Source organism: Morus notabilis, unplaced genomic scaffold, assembly GCF_000414095.1.
Source record: "Morus notabilis unplaced genomic scaffold, ASM41409v2 Scaffold161, whole genome shotgun sequence".
NCBI classification, from domain to species: domain Eukaryota; kingdom Viridiplantae; phylum Streptophyta; class Magnoliopsida; order Rosales; family Moraceae; genus Morus; species Morus notabilis.
Genome location: NW_010357095.1, coordinates 305,982 through 312,344, shown reverse-complemented (window position 1 = coordinate 312,344; position 6,363 = coordinate 305,982).

Sequence of the window (6,363 nt, the reverse complement as noted above, 5' to 3'; positions counted from 1 at the left end):
TGGGCCTACCAAAGGAGAGCACTTGAGTGCTTCTACCTATGAAGGAAACCCCCTAAGCGAAGGAAGCCCAATATAAAAAGAGGAAGACCCCAGTAAGGAAGGGGTTCGGAAAAATGACTAAAAAAAGACAGATTTAGTAAGAATTATGATTGTAAGTTGTGATCTTCCAACAAAGATATACAAAATTACAGTGGATGTAGCTCTCATTTTTATATTATATTATAAGATATAACTACTATATAATATATTTTAATTATATTATAATATTGAAGGGTAATTATGAAAAAATAAAAATAAAAAAAGAACTTCGAATGAACATTCCTCCCATATGAGGAATGAATGATGATTCACCCAAAATGGGTGAATGACCATTCTTTTTAAATGATGATTCATTTCTTATAAATCCAACCAAATATCAAACTACAATTCCATTCCATTCTATTTTATTCCTTTTCACCCAACCAAACACACCCTTATGGTGCGTTTGATTACAGTGAATGAATAGTAATGGAAATGAAAATGAGAATATTAATTCATTTATGTAGTTCTACTTTTACAAATGTAATAGAATGAAATATAAATATTTTACTTAATTGACTCAGTTTTAAATGCAAATTAAATTTTAAACTATAAAACTATTAAAATATGAAAAATTAACAAATTAAATGTTAATTTTTGTAATATAATTAATTTATTTTTAAAATTTAATTTAATTATATAATTAAATATGTTATAATTATCTTTTTTTATTATTATATGTGAGTCTTTTTATCATAAAAAAATTTTAAAGAAAAAGAGCGTCTTAAGAATAAAAAAGAGTATGTCAATAGAACCGCTTTTTTTAAAATTATATATGTTCAACACTTTATATTTATAGTTATGGACTTTATGACTATTATAGTATTATTATGATATTATCGGGACATATGTCGGGATTAGGGTTGGGCTTGGGATATGAAGACTTATGTAGTAGATTATGAGAGTTTGATGAAATGAAGAATTGAATTGGGTATGATGAAGAGAACTATCAGATTTTTCTAGAGATAAAATGTTAGTAAACTTCTGAGTCATGATGTTGGTTTTCATGTTCCCAAATTGCATTTCTAGACTTGTTTTATTTTGATTTATCTTACCTGCCCTTTTCTGCAACTATTATATACCTCAATCCCAACCCACTAATATCAGTATGTAGATCAAGCAAAAAAAAAAAAAGATAGGTCTGATATTTTTTAGTAATTAGATTAGGTAAGTCTGATATTGACTGGAATTCTAACTTACACTACAAATTATGATATTTTGTTGAAGTTTCCGATTTCAATTGTGGGATTTCTTATGTTCTTGTTAACTTTTCCTGCAAATGCATATGATACACGTGATCCAGCAGGAAATATCACAATTAAATGGGATGTAATGAGTTGGACTCCAGATGGCTACGTGGTAAATATAAAAATTCGTAAGAAGATTTTTATTTATATATTTGTTTACTATTTTTTTTTTTTTTTAGGCAAAAGCCAATTGCAAAAGGAAATTGGAAGCAGGCGATGATCGATTTCGATTCAGCTTAAGAAGTTGAAATCTTAACATAAAGACCACTTTTCAATATAAAGTTAGTTTTCCTTCTCTCAAATTTTTTTTTCTTTATAAAAAAACAAATGAAACCATCAGGATTTGAACTATAATAAATTTATGCATATACTCACGCATCCAACCGAACTCTTAACTTTAATTAGTGGGAATTTCATGATTGCTCTTGTTCATATTGTGAAAATGATATTCAATTTTTGTTATGTGACATAAGGCCTTATTGATATGGCTTCTTAAAAGTTACTTTTACATCCTAAATTCAAAAGATGTTTATGAAAATATTTAGGTGATATGCTAAAAGATTTTTTTGTCTCTTTAAAAGAATTTTCAGTCAAAACCACAAAGTGTGAATCATTTTTTGCTTATTAAGCTATGAAAACCTGCTCTAGTGTAATTATCTCTTATTTATTCTAACATTTTTTAAAGTTTTTTTAAAATATAGTTTCAAAGGCTTACTGAAAAATCAAATTTTACTTATCTTTTTCTACCAACTAAAAGAAAAAATAAAGGGTGTGTTTGGAATTGATTTTAAAATGATTTTATTTTCAATAAAAAGTAAAAATGAGATTGTTTTGAGAATCATTCTATGACCGATTCTGAAATTACGTTTGGTTAGTTTTTTAAGAGATTGTTTTGAGTATAATAAAAAAGTGAAATCGTATTTATTAATTAATATATTATAATATTATTGATAAGTATTAAAAAATGAAAACATAAAAGTGAAAACAACTTTTAATTATTTTCTAATTCCTTCACAAAAATCATTCTCACAATTTTTTTTTTCATTTTCATTTTCAAAACATTTAGTAAACAAACGTCTACCTCGTTCGCTTCGCGGATTCAAATTTTCAATTCGAGTTAAGATGTGACATTTTCTAAGAGCTTTTAACTGTAACAGAAAAAGTTAGATGTAACATTTTCTGAGAGTTTTTAACTGTATAAATTTAAAACTGAAAACTTAAATCAGTAAAATGAACGAGACTATCGTTTCATTTTTATTTTTATTTTTATTTTTTATTTCTTGAAATATGTGAAAACCATTTTAAAAAAACGGTTCTAAACACGGACAAAAGTTGAGCGACATGGGCCCTGTAAAATGTTTTGATTGGTAGCATGTTGTCACAATATATAACTTTCAACACCATCGCCAAATCAAAGCTTCGGCTGGGTTAGACGTTGGGGTCGACATGGGCGAAGAAGGACGTAATCTGGACCAAGCCGGGAGCACAAACAACGGAGCAAGGTGATTGTTCGAGATTCATAGGGAACATTCCCATCCTGCATTGCTGGCTGGAAGAAAAATCCGGCAGTGGTCGATTTGTTTCTGGGAACTCCTTTGAAGCAACCGGCTACAAATTGCTGCAAAAGGGGGAGCCCCCAACTCTTGGTTCAGGGATCTTGCCAATGCGGCGAGCTCGTTCCAGATCAATGTGGTTGCTGCAGGGGTAACTAACAAAACTGTCAAATGGCCGAAGAATTTCACTCTCAAACCACCATGGCCTTGGATACCCTTGTGGACCTACAAAGATTGTTGCACCAATTAAATTTGTCACTCCAGATAAGAAGAGAGTCGCCCAGGGTCGGCTCTGCCCCTAGGCCAGTTAGGCAATTGCCTAAGCGCCCCTAAATAATTTCTTAATTAATTTTAGATGCTTTAAATGTCCCTATTTAATCATATTTAGCTGTTTTAAATGCTCCACTCTGTTTTTTAGAAGCATCCCACAACAGCTTTTTTCTCTCATTAAAAACAATAATTGATTCTTTTTTATTTTTTTTATTTTTTTGAAACATGATAAACCTAAGAAAAATGCTTTTATTATTCACTTATCAATAAATATTCATACACTACAATAATTGATTCATTTCTTACGTTGTTTTCGGTTGATAATTTATTGTTTAAAGCTCACAATAGCTATAAAGATTTAATTGATAATTTTGCATACTAAACTATAAAAAAATAATGATTTAAACTCGATTTAATTAATTTTTTAATGAATATAAATATTTCTTTTTAATTTAAAAAGGTCTTTTAAAATGTTTGTCTAAGGCCCCAAATGTGCTTGAGTGGCAACCGGAGTCGCTCATGCTTTCAGTAAGTACTAATCTATTGGGAGAAAGAGAGAAATAGGTCAAGATTTAAGATGAATTAAAATTAATAGGTCAATAGTTTACATAAGTTAATAAATAGGCTAAATTATTGTTTTCGTCCATAACTTGTCTGGTTATGAACTATAACTTGACAAGTTATTCATGATTTTTATTCATAATTTGTCTAGTTATGAATCATAACTTGACAAGTTTATCAATAACTTATCTGATTATGAACCATAACTTGACAAATTATGATCTATTAATTTCTATAACTAAAAATTAACTTATATACTTTTTTAAAGTTTTCATATTGACATATTTTCTATTATTTTCCTAATCTATTCCCAAAAGAAATGAAAGGATAAGAAAATAGCTTGTTGATTTTTTAAAAGTGATCTCGAGATCATGTCTGACATCTATATGATTAGTGTGCATCAAATGAGCCAAAAACAGGCAAAAATTTTCATGTTTTTTTTTTTTTTTTGTCTCTTATACGTGCTTCTCTTTTGGCAGTGACTCGGAATGTTACTTGCACATACGTGTATTAACGTACACAAATCGTATGATTCTGATGAAGAAACCCCTCTCAATATCATCCTTTTCAATTGCGAGAAAGAACCCGTTCTCACGTTAAAATCAAAAACTTCCGAGGCATATCTTGTAGATCGTATTAGAGAATTCAGAATTGTATCGCATTTGTAGTATATAAATTAATACAATGTAAAACTAATACATTTGAATGTCGTATCATAATGATACAATTCACTTTCAGTTTCCTATGTTATAACATTTTATTTTATATTTTCCCTTTTCATTTTCTTTCATTCCCTTATCTCTCTCTAGGTCAACGTAGGGGTCAAGTCTGGGATGAGACTCCCATTAGGATCAAGGTCAGAGTCAAAGCAGAGATAGGGGAAAAGACGGGACCCAAGGTTTTGTGTTCGGTCAGGATCATGCCTAGTGTTGGGGTCAGGCAGTGTCAGGTTGGATCATGATTAGTGTTGCGGTGAGGTCCGGTGTTTTAATTAGAGCCATGTCTGAAGTTGGGATTGACTAGAGTTGATTGTTGGGAGTGAGATAGGCTCGAGATACGGATTTCACCTCTTGGTGTTAGGTTTAGGATAAGGATGGGCACGAAACTAAGGTCGAGTCAGGCTAAGATTGATATCCGACCAGGATCATGATTGGGTTCAGGTTGGCCTCGGATCAGGGTAAGTTTTGGGTCGTGATCTAGGTCAAGGTCTAGCCAATATTGGAATTGGATAGGGCCATGCCTATTTTGCCTCGAAATAAGGATTAGTGATAGCATATTCGTTTATAAATTAAACATAATTAATAAAATAATTAAGTATTTAGAAATATGAAAATCAATCTCACAAGTGAAACTTCAAAGATATTCCAAACAAACTCCACATTTTGATAAAAATTAGTTTACAAGAAAGTGAACGGGACTTTCACAACTTTTTGATAAAACAAGTTTAAAAACTAACGTCTCGTTTAGTTCGTAGATTTGAGTTTTCAATTTGAACTGAGATGTGACTTTATGTGAGAGCTTAACTGTAGCAATAAAGTTATATGTGACTTTTTGTGAGAGTTTTTAACTGTAGCAAAATTATAATTGAAAACTCGAATCGGTAAAATGAACGAGACTTAAGCCTCTAGCATCATTCAGGGTCTTACCCACAAGATATACAATATCGTACATACATGAACATGTACAGAATATTTACAGACATCAACCACAGTCTAAATATTTAAAGTCTACAATCCAAGAGTGTACAATTCTTACATTTATACACAAGAATGATAGAGCACAATTCCTTTTTTTGTGCTACACCAACTAGGCTACCTGAGTGTGCTTCTCACTCAGCACTTCTTCTAGCGTCGCCTAGCTAGTGTAGTACAAAAAAAGGAATTGTACTCTACCATCATTGTGTATAAATGTTAGAATTGTAGACTCTAAATATCGAGACTGTGGTTGATGTCAATAAATATTCTTTACATGTTCATGTATGTACAATATTGTATATCCTATGGGTAAGACCCTGAATGATGTCAGAGGCTTAGTTTTTAAACCCGTTTTATCAAAAAGCTGTGAAAGTCCCCTTCACTTTCTTATAAACTAATTTTATCAAAATGTGGGGCTTGTTTGGAATATCTTTGAAGTTTCACTTGTTGTGAGATTGATGTTCATATTTCCAAACGCTTAATTACTTTATTAATTATGTTTAATTTCTAAACGATCATCCACGTTACTAACCCTTATTTTGGGGCATGACAATGCCATTCTTAGGGTTGGGTTTAGAGACGGACAGAGATCGAAAGCCTAAAAGTAATTATAATTTTTCTACAAATAAATGATATTGCATATTACAATGCTATGATGACCAAACATTGTATTAGATTATTAACACTTTAATATTTTATAGAACCTAACACCATATTGTACTGACAATATGAAAGAACGAAATACAATATAAGCAACCAAAGATAGCCTATTGTTTCCCACAGCCCAAGTACAAATTTAGTAATATTGACAAAAGGAAACAAACTTGATGTGTATAGCATTGCTCAAAAAAAATTCTCATGGTTTGTTTTAACATGTGTATAGCATTGCATAAAATCTGATTTTTTTTCTCTGAAGTTCTTTTAAATGGGCTCTACTAAACTTTTTTCCCTTTATACTAA